General features: G+C 70.0%; 4 non-coding genes across 4 annotated transcripts; all 4 read left to right on the top strand.

The window, feature by feature from the left end:
* Nucleotides 1-1,518: 1,518 nt before the first annotated feature.
* LOC138919137 (5S ribosomal RNA) lies at nucleotides 1,519-1,637 on the top strand. The gene has a single exon (XR_011429089.1). It is a non-coding gene; the product is annotated as a 5S ribosomal RNA (ribosomal RNA).
* Nucleotides 1,638-5,704: 4,067 nt separating this feature from the next.
* On the top strand, nucleotides 5,705-5,823 carry LOC138919136 (5S ribosomal RNA). The gene has a single exon (XR_011429088.1). It is a non-coding gene; the product is annotated as a 5S ribosomal RNA (ribosomal RNA).
* Nucleotides 5,824-9,890: 4,067 nt separating this feature from the next.
* On the top strand, nucleotides 9,891-10,009 carry LOC138919134 (5S ribosomal RNA). Its single transcript, XR_011429078.1, has one exon. It is a non-coding gene; the product is annotated as a 5S ribosomal RNA (ribosomal RNA).
* Nucleotides 10,010-14,079: 4,070 nt separating this feature from the next.
* Nucleotides 14,080-14,198, top strand: LOC138919133 (5S ribosomal RNA). The gene has a single exon (XR_011429077.1). It is a non-coding gene; the product is annotated as a 5S ribosomal RNA (ribosomal RNA).
* The last annotated feature ends 733 nt before the right edge of the window (nucleotides 14,199-14,931 follow it).

Here is a 14,931-nt window from a genome sequence, read left to right as displayed (position 1 = left end):
CGTCACACCGTGCTGCTCCTCCCTCCGTCCTGGGCGCGAGCGCGCTCTTGGGAAAACGGAGGCGCCTTCGTCGGTGACCTAGCGGGCGGGAGATCCCGGGCAACGTCCCCAGCGGCACTTGAGCAGAACGGGGACGCTGCGGTCGGTCGTCGGGGAGGGGCTTCTACATGTCTGGTAGATGGAGCTGCTTTCTCGTGCCAAGTTCTCTGGGCCCTGACTTTTCTGCCTGCTCCTTCTATCACCTCAGTAAGGTCGGGGGTGCCCGGCAGAAAGAGGAAAAGAGCCAGAGTGAAGAAGCGGAGAGAAAGGAACACGCAAACCCGGACGCGCACACACACAGGCACACAGACACACAGGCGCGCGCGCGCGCGCACACACACACACACACACACACGCCTACACACCCACTCGCACAACACGCACACGCACACGCACACGCACACGCAAGCGCAGACAGAGCGCGCCAGCGAGCTCCGGTGCCTGTCTGTGGTTCCTGGGCGATGGCGGGGCAGCGATGCCGGGAGCCCGGGACTCCTGAGAGCCTGTCTGCGCGGCCTAGGGCCCCAGGGGTGATCGCCAGCCCCGGGGCCCCTGCCTCCTGGCCCGGGCCCAGCTCCAGCACCACCGCCCTCCTGGGGGGGAAGCGAGCTCTTGGGCAGAGCCTCTCTGGGTCAGGGTGGGTGTCTGTCTAGGTCCGTGTCTTGGATCCTCTCCGTGTCGCCGTTTCTCTGTTTCTCCGTGTCTCTGTCTCTGTCTCTGTCTCTGGGTCTCTGGGCTGGCGCCAGCAGGAGCTGTCCAGGGTCCCCGCGAGGGGCGGGTTGGGGGCGGGGTGCCGGTCTCCTGGGCGGCGCTGGCGGGGGGAAGGGTGGCCGCCCCGCCTCCCCGCGCCCTCAGGGGCAGCGCGGCGGGCTTCCGCTGACGCCCTCTGGTCGCGCCGGTGGCTCCGCCTGGGTTTGGGCAAGTCGGGGCCCGGCCGGCGCCGCAGAGGTCAGGGCTCCCGCTGGGAGGCCCCTCGGGCCGGAGGGGACTCAGAGGAGCACGGGCCCGGCGGCCCGACGCCCCGACGCCTCGGGCCAAGTGCCCCGCGCCCCCCACCTCCCAGCAGCCGCATCTCCTGCGACCCATCGCCGGATCCGAGCGGCCAGGGCGGCCTGGAGTGTTCCCGGGCCGCGAGGGGAGAGCGCCCAGCCAGGCGCCCCGCCCCCATCCCCGCCCCCACCACCCCTCGTTTCCCACCGCCGCCCGCCCCGCCCCGCCTCCTCGCACCCCGGGCTGCTCCAGGCCTCCGCGCCCTGGGAGGGCAGCAGGGCGGGGCAGCGCAGGGTTTGGCTGGCCCGCTGGCCGCGCCCGAGGCGGCCGCGGCGGGAGGCAGCAGCGGGAGGAAGGCGGCAGGCCGAGCGCGGGCGCAGGGGGCGCCGGCGGCGGCGGGTGCGCGTCACAGAGGCCTGGGCGCGCGCGCGAGCCGCGGGCCGGGCGACGCGGCGCGGCTTCTTAGGGGCGCCGGCGGCAGGCGCCAGCGTCTACGGCCATACCACCCTGAACGCGCCCGATCTCGTCTGATCTCGGAAGCTAAGCAGGGTCGGGCCTGGTTAGTACTTGGATGGGAGACCGCCTGGGAATACCGGGTGCTGTAGGCTTTTGCCTCCCTCGCCTTTTGCCGCCTCCGGCCTCCGTCCTCCGCGGACGCCCCCCACCCCTCCAGCCAGCCCTCCCCCACCCCCCCCCGCCACCCTCCGCACCGCGGGCCCGCCGGCGCCGCCCATGGGCAGGGCCCAACCCCTCCCCGCCACAGCCCAACCCTTCCAGCTCGCGGCCCCACCCGAACCCAGGGCCAATCGGGGCCAGCCCGGCGGGACCGGGACCGGGACCGGGACTGGGACCCCGACGCCGCACACGGCGCCCGCCGGCTCCCTCTGGCCTCGGCCTCTTCCCACCCGCTCGGCTCCCGCTCCGGTGACACCCCAGCCCTTCCCTCGGCGCCCCGCCCCCGCCGCCCCAGCCGCCGGGTAGAGTCGTCCTGTCAGGTGGAACGGATTCCACGGCGGTGCCGGGAGGCCCAAACGGGTCCCAAAGCGACCAGCCCCGCCCACCGAGGAAAGACACCTGGTCAGGCTTTTCCAGACACCGCCCGCTTCTCCAAGGACAGGGCGGACTGGGTTAGAGAGGCGCGTCTCGGGCACCTCACCCAAGACGGGATGGCTTCTGCCTTTGCTGGCGTCTGTGCCGCTGCAGGTCATCTTCTAAAACCTGGTACCCGCTCGCTTGTCCTTGAGAGGCTCATTCACAATCAACACTCCTTTCCCGACCTAAGTTTGTCCCTGTCAGTTTGTCTCGCTTTTCCTTCCAGAAGCCCCCTTCCCGGGGTGGGGGGGAGGGGGGGAGGTGGTGGGGGGGTAGGGGGGTGGGTGGGTCTGAGTTTCAAGCTCCACCTGACTGGGATCCCATTCTGCTTTCGCCTTCGGGCGGTCCTGCCTCGCTTGGAAACGCTGCTACGTTGCTCCTGGTGGATGAGCTTGCGTTCGTTTTGAGTTTGAGAACGCTGGATGCAAAGATGAGGAGTCTTGATGGCTGAGGCTTTTGGTGTCCCCTCACTCGGGGGCCTCCCTCTCTTCCCGCCTCCCCCCGCCTCCCCACCCACCCCCTCACACCCGACCCCTACCACCCCAGGGCCCCGGCCGGGCCCCGCCCCTCCAGGCCGCATCTGTCAGAGGGAGTTGAAAAGCCTCCTGACAGGACACGTCCTCCCTCAGCAGCCAGCCCTTCCTGGCTCCCTGGCTTCAGCTTTCCGTTCGCGTGGCTCGGGCAGCCTTTCGCATCTTCTTTGCACCTGCCTGTGTTTGCAACAGAGGACCGTGGCCAAGGGATCCAGGAAACCGGGAGGAGAGCTGGCTTCCGGGGAGGCGAATGGGAAGGACAGGGAGGCAGAGAGGGAGCCTTGCCTCAGAGAACGGACTTTGAACCCCCGAAGGGAAAAGTCCTCCAGATAAACCACGTCTTCCCCACCGAATCCAAGAGCCATACTCGCTCGCTGTGGAAAAATGGGGACATCCCGGTCAAAGCAGGACGAGAGAGGACCCAAAGCTCCCTCCTCTCCCCGTTCAGCCATCGTCGTCCTGGGAGGGAGTCTCTCCGCGGTTCGCTTCTCCTGCCGGCCCCGTTTCCCCTCCTGCCAACCCAGCGCCTCTATCGCCTGCTCCTCGCTTCCTCGGGCTGCGGGCTGCGGGCTGCGGGCTGCGGGCTGCGGGCTGCGGGATGGGGGGGGAGGGGCGGTGCGCGTCGCTCCCTGCCAGCTCGTGCCCGGGGTGGTTCTGACGGGTCCCCGGATCTGATCTCCGAGGAGCACCTTCTGCGGGGAGAAGCGGGACTGCGTCCCTGTCAGTTTCCCGGAGCGCGGGACCGGAGCCTTGCCCCGAAACGCAGGCTCGGGAGACCGAAGTCCTGAGCTGAAACCCAAGGGCCGCCGTCTCCCGCGAGTGACGTGCCCTCCCTGAGCTGCGCTTTCCTCATCTGGTGCGAGGGGGTCCTGGAGTTCGTGCCTCCTTGCGGGGGCGAGTGCTGGTGAGAACGCAAGCGGGAAACACGGAGCGGACCGCTCAGCACGGAGCGCGGCCTCGGTGGGGGCCCGGGCCTCGGCCGCCGTCCTTCCCCACGAGCCTACTTCTTGCCGCCGAGGCTCATCCAGCACCCAGGGATCGATCGCCTGGCTGCTTCCGGCCAGACACTCTCCTAGGTGCTGGCCACCCAGCAGCCGAGAACGCGGGTGCCAATCTCGGCCTCCGGGGCGTTCGCCTCCTCGCCTCTGGGGCCGCAAGACCAGCGGTGTGCCTACGCATGCCGGCGAGAGGTGGCAGAACCTGACGAGGACACGTGCCGTGGAAAATGGAGAGCTTGGCGCCCCGGAGGGCCTCGTCGGACGTCTGTGGATGGCCGTCGCTCTCTTTGCCGAAGCCCGCCCCCTGCCCGTCTTCTCTCCGTCCCAGGGTCCCCTTTCCAGTGGGACGCAAGAAGGCCCACAGGGCCCAAACGCTGGAGACGGGCAGCGCACACAGCGCGCCCTGGGTCCCGGGGGGTGCGGCGGGAAAGCCTTGCGGCACAGAACCCTGAAGCCCAGAGGTCTCGAGACAGGGAGAGCCGGGACGTCGGCAGGCACCGACGGGCCTTCGGACGCGACTCTTCCTCCCCGTCGTCACACCGTGCTGCTCCTCCCTCCGTCCTGGGCGCGAGCGCGCTCTTGGGAAAACGGAGGCGCCTTCGTCGGTGACCTAGCGGGCGGGAGATCCCGGGCAACGTCCCCAGCGGCACTTGAGCAGAACGGGGACGCTGCGGTCGGTCGTCGGGGAGGGGCTTCTACATGTCTGGTAGATGGAGCTGCTTTCTCGTGCCAAGTTCTCTGGGCCCTGACTTTTCTGCCTGCTCCTTCTATCACCTCAGTAAGGTCGGGGGTGCCCGGCAGAAAGAGGAAAAGAGCCAGAGTGAAGAAGCGGAGAGAAAGGAACACGCAAACCCGGACGCGCACACACACAGGCACACAGACACACAGGCGCGCGCGCGCGCGCACACACACACACACACACACACACGCCTACACACCCACTCGCACAACACGCACACGCACACGCACACGCACACGCAAGCGCAGACAGAGCGCGCCAGCGAGCTCCGGTGCCTGTCTGTGGTTCCTGGGCGATGGCGGGGCAGCGATGCCGGGAGCCCGGGACTCCTGAGAGCCTGTCTGCGCGGCCTAGGGCCCCAGGGGTGATCGCCAGCCCCGGGGCCCCTGCCTCCTGGCCCGGGCCCAGCTCCAGCACCACCGCCCTCCTGGGGGGGAAGCGAGCTCTTGGGCAGAGCCTCTCTGGGTCAGGGTGGGTGTCTGTCTAGGTCCGTGTCTTGGATCCTCTCCGTGTCGCCGTTTCTCTGTTTCTCCGTGTCTCTGTCTCTGTCTCTGTCTCTGGGTCTCTGGGCTGGCGCCAGCAGGAGCTGTCCAGGGTCCCCGCGAGGGGCGGGTTGGGGGCGGGGTGCCGGTCTCCTGGGCGGCGCTGGCGGGGGGAAGGGTGGCCGCCCCGCCTCCCCGCGCCCTCAGGGGCAGCGCGGCGGGCTTCCGCTGACGCCCTCTGGTCGCGCCGGTGGCTCCGCCTGGGTTTGGGCAAGTCGGGGCCCGGCCGGCGCCGCAGAGGTCAGGGCTCCCGCTGGGAGGCCCCTCGGGCCGGAGGGGACTCAGAGGAGCACGGGCCCGGCGGCCCGACGCCCCGACGCCTCGGGCCAAGTGCCCCGCGCCCCCCACCTCCCAGCAGCCGCATCTCCTGCGACCCATCGCCGGATCCGAGCGGCCAGGGCGGCCTGGAGTGTTCCCGGGCCGCGAGGGGAGAGCGCCCAGCCAGGCGCCCCGCCCCCATCCCCGCCCCCACCACCCCTCGTTTCCCACCGCCGCCCGCCCCGCCCCGCCTCCTCGCACCCCGGGCTGCTCCAGGCCTCCGCGCCCTGGGAGGGCAGCAGGGCGGGGCAGCGCAGGGTTTGGCTGGCCCGCTGGCCGCGCCCGAGGCGGCCGCGGCGGGAGGCAGCAGCGGGAGGAAGGCGGCAGGCCGAGCGCGGGCGCAGGGGGCGCCGGCGGCGGCGGGTGCGCGTCACAGAGGCCTGGGCGCGCGCGCGAGCCGCGGGCCGGGCGACGCGGCGCGGCTTCTTAGGGGCGCCGGCGGCAGGCGCCAGCGTCTACGGCCATACCACCCTGAACGCGCCCGATCTCGTCTGATCTCGGAAGCTAAGCAGGGTCGGGCCTGGTTAGTACTTGGATGGGAGACCGCCTGGGAATACCGGGTGCTGTAGGCTTTTGCCTCCCTCGCCTTTTGCCGCCTCCGGCCTCCGTCCTCCGCGGACGCCCCCCACCCCTCCAGCCAGCCCTCCCCCACCCCCCCCCGCCACCCTCCGCACCGCGGGCCCGCCGGCGCCGCCCATGGGCAGGGCCCAACCCCTCCCCGCCACAGCCCAACCCTTCCAGCTCGCGGCCCCACCCGAACCCAGGGCCAATCGGGGCCAGCCCGGCGGGACCGGGACCGGGACCGGGACTGGGACCCCGACGCCGCACACGGCGCCCGCCGGCTCCCTCTGGCCTCGGCCTCTTCCCACCCGCTCGGCTCCCGCTCCGGTGACACCCCAGCCCTTCCCTCGGCGCCCCGCCCCCGCCGCCCCAGCCGCCGGGTAGAGTCGTCCTGTCAGGTGGAACGGATTCCACGGCGGTGCCGGGAGGCCCAAACGGGTCCCAAAGCGACCAGCCCCGCCCACCGAGGAAAGACACCTGGTCAGGCTTTTCCAGACACCGCCCGCTTCTCCAAGGACAGGGCGGACTGGGTTAGAGAGGCGCGTCTCGGGCACCTCACCCAAGACGGGATGGCTTCTGCCTTTGCTGGCGTCTGTGCCGCTGCAGGTCATCTTCTAAAACCTGGTACCCGCTCGCTTGTCCTTGAGAGGCTCATTCACAATCAACACTCCTTTCCCGACCTAAGTTTGTCCCTGTCAGTTTGTCTCGCTTTTCCTTCCAGAAGCCCCCTTCCCGGGGTGGGGGGGAGGGGGGGAGGTGGTGGGGGGGTAGGGGGGTGGGTGGGTCTGAGTTTCAAGCTCCACCTGACTGGGATCCCATTCTGCTTTCGCCTTCGGGCGGTCCTGCCTCGCTTGGAAACGCTGCTACGTTGCTCCTGGTGGATGAGCTTGCGTTCGTTTTGAGTTTGAGAACGCTGGATGCAAAGATGAGGAGTCTTGATGGCTGAGGCTTTTGGTGTCCCCTCACTCGGGGGCCTCCCTCTCTTCCCGCCTCCCCCCGCCTCCCCACCCACCCCCTCACACCCGACCCCTACCACCCCAGGGCCCCGGCCGGGCCCCGCCCCTCCAGGCCGCATCTGTCAGAGGGAGTTGAAAAGCCTCCTGACAGGACACGTCCTCCCTCAGCAGCCAGCCCTTCCTGGCTCCCTGGCTTCAGCTTTCCGTTCGCGTGGCTCGGGCAGCCTTTCGCATCTTCTTTGCACCTGCCTGTGTTTGCAACAGAGGACCGTGGCCAAGGGATCCAGGAAACCGGGAGGAGAGCTGGCTTCCGGGGAGGCGAATGGGAAGGACAGGGAGGCAGAGAGGGAGCCTTGCCTCAGAGAACGGACTTTGAACCCCCGAAGGGAAAAGTCCTCCAGATAAACCACGTCTTCCCCACCGAATCCAAGAGCCATACTCGCTCGCTGTGGAAAAATGGGGACATCCCGGTCAAAGCAGGACGAGAGAGGACCCAAAGCTCCCTCCTCTCCCCGTTCAGCCATCGTCGTCCTGGGAGGGAGTCTCTCCGCGGTTCGCTTCTCCTGCCGGCCCCGTTTCCCCTCCTGCCAACCCAGCGCCTCTATCGCCTGCTCCTCGCTTCCTCGGGCTGCGGGCTGCGGGCTGCGGGCTGCGGGCTGCGGGCTGCGGGATGGGGGGGGAGGGGCGGTGCGCGTCGCTCCCTGCCAGCTCGTGCCCGGGGTGGTTCTGACGGGTCCCCGGATCTGATCTCCGAGGAGCACCTTCTGCGGGGAGAAGCGGGACTGCGTCCCTGTCAGTTTCCCGGAGCGCGGGACCGGAGCCTTGCCCCGAAACGCAGGCTCGGGAGACCGAAGTCCTGAGCTGAAACCCAAGGGCCGCCGTCTCCCGCGAGTGACGTGCCCTCCCTGAGCTGCGCTTTCCTCATCTGGTGCGAGGGGGTCCTGGAGTTCGTGCCTCCTTGCGGGGGCGAGTGCTGGTGAGAACGCAAGCGGGAAACACGGAGCGGACCGCTCAGCACGGAGCGCGGCCTCGGTGGGGGCCCGGGCCTCGGCCGCCGTCCTTCCCCACGAGCCTACTTCTTGCCGCCGAGGCTCATCCAGCACCCAGGGATCGATCGCCTGGCTGCTTCCGGCCAGACACTCTCCTAGGTGCTGGCCACCCAGCAGCCGAGAACGCGGGTGCCAATCTCGGCCTCCGGGGCGTTCGCCTCCTCGCCTCTGGGGCCGCAAGACCAGCGGTGTGCCTACGCATGCCGGCGAGAGGTGGCAGAACCTGACGAGGACACGTGCCGTGGAAAATGGAGAGCTTGGCGCCCCGGAGGGCCTCGTCGGACGTCTGTGGATGGCCGTCGCTCTCTTTGCCGAAGCCCGCCCCCTGCCCGTCTTCTCTCCGTCCCAGGGTCCCCTTTCCAGTGGGACGCAAGAAGGCCCACAGGGCCCAAACGCTGGAGACGGGCAGCGCACACAGCGCGCCCTGGGTCCCGGGGGGTGCGGCGGGAAAGCCTTGCGGCACAGAACCCTGAAGCCCAGAGGTCTCGAGACAGGGAGAGCCGGGACGTCGGCAGGCACCGACGGGCCTTCGGACGCGACTCTTCCTCCCCGTCGTCACACCGTGCTGCTCCTCCCTCCGTCCTGGGCGCGAGCGCGCTCTTGGGAAAACGGAGGCGCCTTCGTCGGTGACCTAGCGGGCGGGAGATCCCGGGCAACGTCCCCAGCGGCACTTGAGCAGAACGGGGACGCTGCGGTCGGTCGTCGGGGAGGGGCTTCTACATGTCTGGTAGATGGAGCTGCTTTCTCGTGCCAAGTTCTCTGGGCCCTGACTTTTCTGCCTGCTCCTTCTATCACCTCAGTAAGGTCGGGGGTGCCCGGCAGAAAGAGGAAAAGAGCCAGAGTGAAGAAGCGGAGAGAAAGGAACACGCAAACCCGGACGCGCACACACACAGGCACACAGACACACAGGCGCGCGCGCGCGCGCACACACACACACACACACACACACGCCTACACACCCACTCGCACAACACGCACACGCACACGCACACGCACACGCAAGCGCAGACAGAGCGCGCCAGCGAGCTCCGGTGCCTGTCTGTGGTTCCTGGGCGATGGCGGGGCAGCGATGCCGGGAGCCCGGGACTCCTGAGAGCCTGTCTGCGCGGCCTAGGGCCCCAGGGGTGATCGCCAGCCCCGGGGCCCCTGCCTCCTGGCCCGGGCCCAGCTCCAGCACCACCGCCCTCCTGGGGGGGAAGCGAGCTCTTGGGCAGAGCCTCTCTGGGTCAGGGTGGGTGTCTGTCTAGGTCCGTGTCTTGGATCCTCTCCGTGTCGCCGTTTCTCTGTTTCTCCGTGTCTCTGTCTCTGTCTCTGTCTCTGGGTCTCTGGGCTGGCGCCAGCAGGAGCTGTCCAGGGTCCCCGCGAGGGGCGGGTTGGGGGCGGGGTGCCGGTCTCCTGGGCGGCGCTGGCGGGGGGAAGGGTGGCCGCCCCGCCTCCCCGCGCCCTCAGGGGCAGCGCGGCGGGCTTCCGCTGACGCCCTCTGGTCGCGCCGGTGGCTCCGCCTGGGTTTGGGCAAGTCGGGGCCCGGCCGGCGCCGCAGAGGTCAGGGCTCCCGCTGGGAGGCCCCTCGGGCCGGAGGGGACTCAGAGGAGCACGGGCCCGGCGGCCCGACGCCCCGACGCCTCGGGCCAAGTGCCCCGCGCCCCCCACCTCCCAGCAGCCGCATCTCCTGCGACCCATCGCCGGATCCGAGCGGCCAGGGCGGCCTGGAGTGTTCCCGGGCCGCGAGGGGAGAGCGCCCAGCCAGGCGCCCCGCCCCCATCCCCGCCCCCACCACCCCTCGTTTCCCACCGCCGCCCGCCCCGCCCCGCCTCCTCGCACCCCGGGCTGCTCCAGGCCTCCGCGCCCTGGGAGGGCAGCAGGGCGGGGCAGCGCAGGGTTTGGCTGGCCCGCTGGCCGCGCCCGAGGCGGCCGCGGCGGGAGGCAGCAGCGGGAGGAAGGCGGCAGGCCGAGCGCGGGCGCAGGGGGCGCCGGCGGCGGCGGGTGCGCGTCACAGAGGCCTGGGCGCGCGCGCGAGCCGCGGGCCGGGCGACGCGGCGCGGCTTCTTAGGGGCGCCGGCGGCAGGCGCCAGCGTCTACGGCCATACCACCCTGAACGCGCCCGATCTCGTCTGATCTCGGAAGCTAAGCAGGGTCGGGCCTGGTTAGTACTTGGATGGGAGACCGCCTGGGAATACCGGGTGCTGTAGGCTTTTGCCTCCCTCGCCTTTTGCCGCCTCCGGCCTCCGTCCTCCGCGGACGCCCCCCACCCCTCCAGCCAGCCCTCCCCCACCCCCCCCGCCACCCTCCGCACCGCGGGCCCGCCGGCGCCGCCCATGGGCAGGGCCCAACCCCTCCCCGCCACAGCCCAACCCTTCCAGCTCGCGGCCCCACCCGAACCCAGGGCCAATCGGGGCCAGCCCGGCGGGACCGGGACCGGGACCGGGACCGGGACCCCGACGCCGCACACGCCGCCCGCCGGCTCCCTCTGGCCTCGGCCTCTTCCCACCCGCTCGGCTCCCGCTCCGGTGACACCCCAGCCCTTCCCTCGGCGCCCCGCCCCCGCCGCCCCAGCCGCCGGGTAGAGTCGTCCTGTCAGGTGGAACGGATTCCACGGCGGTGCCGGGAGGCCCAAACGGGTCCCAAAGCGACCAGCCCCGCCCACCGAGGAAAGACACCTGGTCAGGCTTTTCCAGACACCGCCCGCTTCTCCAAGGACAGGGCGGACTGGGTTAGAGAGGCGCGTCTCGGGCACCTCACCCAAGACGGGATGGCTTCTGCCTTTGCTGGCGTCTGTGCCGCTGCAGGTCATCTTCTAAAACCTGGTACCCGCTCGCTTGTCCTTGAGAGGCTCATTCACAATCAACACTCCTTTCCCGACCTAAGTTTGTCCCTGTCAGTTTGTCTCGCTTTTCCTTCCAGAAGCCCCCTTCCCGGGGTGGCGGGGAGGGGGGGAGGTGGTGGGGGGTAGGGGGGTGGGTGGGTCTGAGTTTCAAGCTCCACCTGACTAGGATCCCATTCTGCTTTCGCCTTCGGGCGGTCCTGCCTCGCTTGGAAACGCTGCTACGTTGCTCCTGGTGGATGAGCTTGCGTTCGTTTTGAGTTTGAGAACGCTGGATGCAAAGATGAGGAGTCTTGATGGCTGAGGCTTTTGGTGTCCCCTCACTCGGGGGCCTCCCTCTCTTCCCGCCTCCCCCCGCCTCCCCACCCACCCCCTCACACCCGACCCCTACCACCCCAGGGCCCCGGCCGGGCCCCGCCCCTCCAGGCCGCATCTGTCAGAGGGAGTTGAAAAGCCTCCTGACAGGACACGTCCTCCCTCAGCAGCCAGCCCTTCCTGGCTCCCTGGCTTCAGCTTTCCGTTCGCGTGGCTCGGGCAGCCTTTCGCATCTTCTTTGCACCTGCCTGTGTTTGCAACAGAGGACCGTGGCCAAGGGATCCAGGAAACCGGGAGGAGAGCTGGCTTCCGGGGAGGCGAATGGGAAGGACAGGGAGGCAGAGAGGGAGCCTTGCCTCAGAGAACGGACTTTGAACCCCCGAAGGGAAAAGTCCTCCAGATAAACCACGTCTTCCCCACCGAATCCAAGAGCCATACTCGCTCGCTGTGGAAAAATGGGGACATCCCGGTCAAAGCAGGACGAGAGAGGACCCAAAGCTCCCTCCTCTCCCCGTTCAGCCATCGTCGTCCTGGGAGGGAGTCTCTCCGCGGTTCGCTTCTCCTGCCGGCCCCGTTTCCCCTCCTGCCAACCCAGCGCCTCTATCGCCTGCTCCTCGCTTCCTCGGGCTGCGGGCTGCGGGCTGCGGGCTGCGGGCTGCGGGCCGCGGGCTGCGGGATGGGGGGGCAGGGGCGGTGCGCGTCGCTCCCTGCCAGCTCGTGCCCGGGGTGGTTCTGACGGGTCCCCGGATCTGATCTCCGAGGAGCACCTTCTGCGGGGAGAAGCGGGACTGCGTCCCTGTCAGTTTCCCGGAGCGCGGGACCGGAGCCTTGCCCCGAAACGCAGGCTCGGGAGACCGAAGTCCTGAGCTGAAACCCAAGGGCCGCCGTCTCCCGCGAGTGACGTGCCCTCCCTGAGCTGCGCTTTCCTCATCTGGTGCGAGGGGGTCCTGGAGTTCGTGCCTCCTTGCGGGGGCGAGTGCTGGTGAGAACGCAAGCGGGAAACACGGAGCGGACCGCTCAGCACGGAGCGCGGCCTCGGTGGGGGCCCGGGCCTCGGCCGCCGTCCTTCCCCACGAGCCTACTTCTTGCCGCCAAGGCTCATCCAGCACCCAGGGATCGATCGCCTGGCTGCTTCCGGCCAGACACTCTCCTAGGTGCTGGCCACCCAGCAGCCGAGAACGCGGGTGCCAATCTCGGCCTCCGGGGCGTTCGCCTCCTCGCCTCTGGGGCCGCAAGACCAGCGGTGTGCCTACGCATGCCGGCGAGAGGTGGCAGAACCTGACGAGGACACGTGCCGTGGAAAATGGAGAGCTTGGCGCCCCGGAGGGCCTCGTCGGACGTCTGTGGATGGCCGTCGCTCTCTTTGCCGAAGCCCGCCCCCTGCCCGTCTTCTCTCCGTCCCAGGGTCCCCTTTCCAGTGGGACGCAAGAAGGCCCACAGGGCCCAAACGCTGGAGATGGGCAGCGCACACAGCGCGCCCTGGGTCCCGGGGGCTGCGGCGGGAAAGCCTTGCGGCACAGAACCCTGAAGCCCAGAGGTCTCGAGACAGGGAGAGCCGGGACGTCGGCAGGCACCGACGGGCCTTCGGACGCGACTCTTCCTCCCCGTCGTCACACCGTGCTGCTCCTCCCTCCGTCCTGGGCGCGAGCGCGCTCTTGGGAAAACGGAGGCGCCTTCGTCGGTGACCTAGCGGGCGGGAGATCCCGGGCAACGTCCCCAGCGGCACTTGAGCAGAACGGGGACGCTGCGGTCGGTCGTCGGGGAGGGGCTTCTACATGTCTGGTAGATGGAGCTGCTTTCTCGTGCCAAGTTCTCTGGGCCCTGACTTTTCTGCCTGCTCCTTCTATCACCTCAGTAAGGTCGGGGGTGCCCGGCAGAAAGAGGAAAAGAGCCAGAGTGAAGAAGCGGAGAGAAAGGAACACGCAAACCCGGACGCGCACACACACAGGCACACAGACACACAGGCGCGCGCGCGCGCGCACACACACACACACACACACACGCCTACACACCCACTCGCACAACACGCACACGCACACGCACACGCACACGCAAGCGCAGACAGAGCGCGCCAGCGAGCTCCGGTGCCTGTCTGTGGTTCCTGGGCGATGGCGGGGCAGCGATGCCGGGAGCCCGGGACTCCTGAGAGCCTGTCTGCGCGGCCTAGGGCCCCAGGGGTGATCGCCAGCCCCGGGGCCCCTGCCTCCTGGCCCGGGCCCAGCTCCAGCACCACCGCCCTCCTGGGGGGGAAGCGAGCTCTTGGGCAGAGCCTCTCTGGGTCAGGGTGGGTGTCTGTCTAGGTCCGTGTCTTGGATCCTCTCCGTGTCGCCGTTTCTCTGTTTCTCCGTGTCTCTGTCTCTGTCTCTGTCTCTGGGTCTCTGGGCTGGCGCCAGCAGGAGCTGTCCAGGGTCCCCGCGAGGGGCGGGTTGGGGGCGGGGTGCCGGTCTCCTGGGCGGCGCTGGCGGGAGGAAGGGTGGCCGCCCCGCCTCCCCGCGCCCTCAGGGGCAGCGCGGCGGGCTTCCGCTGACGCCCTCTGGTCGCGCCGGTGGCTCCGCCTGGGTTTGGGCAAGTCGGGGCCCGGCCGGCGCCGCAGAGGTCAGGGCTCCCGCTGGGAGGCCCCTCGGGCCGGAGGGGACTCAGAGGAGCACGGGCCCGGCGGCCCGACGCCCCGACGCCTCGGGCCAAGTGCCCCGCGCCCCCCACCTCCCAGCAGCCGCATCTCCTGCGACCCATCGCCGGATCCGAGCGGCCAGGGCGGCCTGGAGTGTTCCCGGGCCGCGAGGGGAGAGCGCCCAGCCAGGCGCCCCGCCCCCATCCCCGCCCCCACCACCCCTCGTTTCCCACCGCCGCCCGCCCCGCCCCGCCTCCTCGCACCCCGGGCTGCTCCAGGCCTCCGCGCCCTGGGAGGGCAGCAGGGCGGGGCAGCGCAGGGTTTGGCTGGCCCGCTGGCCGCGCCCGAGGCGGCCGCGGCGGGAGGCAGCAGCGGGAGGAAGGCGGCAGGCCGAGCGCGGGCGCAGGGGGCGCCGGCGGCGGCGGGTGCGCGTCACAGAGGCCTAGGCGCGCGCGCGAGCCGCGGGCCGGGCGACGCGGCGCGGCTTCTTAGGGGCGCCGGCGGCAGGCGCCAGCGTCTACGGCCATACCACCCTGAACGCGCCCGATCTCGTCTGATCTCGGAAGCTAAGCAGGGTCGGGCCTGGTTAGTACTTGGATGGGAGACCGCCTGGGAATACCGGGTGCTGTAGGCTTTTGCCTCCCTCGCCTTTTGCCGCCTCCGGCCTCCGTCCTCCGCGGACGCCCCCCACCCCTCCAGCCAGCCCTCCCCCACCCCCCCCGCCACCCTCCGCACCGCGGGCCCGCCGGCGCCGCCCATGGGCAGGGCCCAACCCCTCCCCGCCACAGCCCAACCCTTCCAGCTCGCGGCCCCACCCGAACCCAGGGCCAATCGGGGCCAGCCCGGCGGGACCGGGACCGGGACCGGGACCGGGACCCCGACGCCGCACACGCCGCCCGCCGGCTCCCTCTGGCCTCGGCCTCTTCCCACCCGCTCGGCTCCCGCTCCGGTGACACCCCAGCCCTTCCCTCGGCGCCCCGCCCCCGCCGCCCCAGCCGCCGGGTAGAGTCGTCCTGTCAGGTGGAACGGATTCCACGGCGGTGCCGGGAGGCCCAAACGGGTCCCAAAGCGACCAGCCCCGCCCACCGAGGAAAGACACCTGGTCAGGCTTTTCCAGACACCGCCCGCTTCTCCAAGGACAGGGCGGACTGGGTTAGAGAGGCGCGTCTCGGGCACCTCACCCAAGACGGGATGGCTTCTGCCTTTGCTGGCGTCTGTGCCGCTGCAGGTCATCTTCTAAAACCTGGTACCCGCTCGCTTGTCCTTGAGAGGCTCATTCACAATCAACACTCCTTTCCCGACCTAAGTTTGTCCCTGTCAGTTTGTCTCGCTTTTCCTTCCAGAAGCCCCCTTCCCGGGGTGGGGGG

The sequence above is a fragment of the Equus caballus genome, chromosome 1 (assembly GCF_041296265.1).
Source record: "Equus caballus isolate H_3958 breed thoroughbred chromosome 1, TB-T2T, whole genome shotgun sequence".
Lineage (NCBI taxonomy): Eukaryota > Metazoa > Chordata > Mammalia > Perissodactyla > Equidae > Equus > Equus caballus.
The sequence above is the reverse complement of the archived record's forward strand: the minus strand, read 5'-3'. Positions and strand labels throughout refer to the sequence as shown.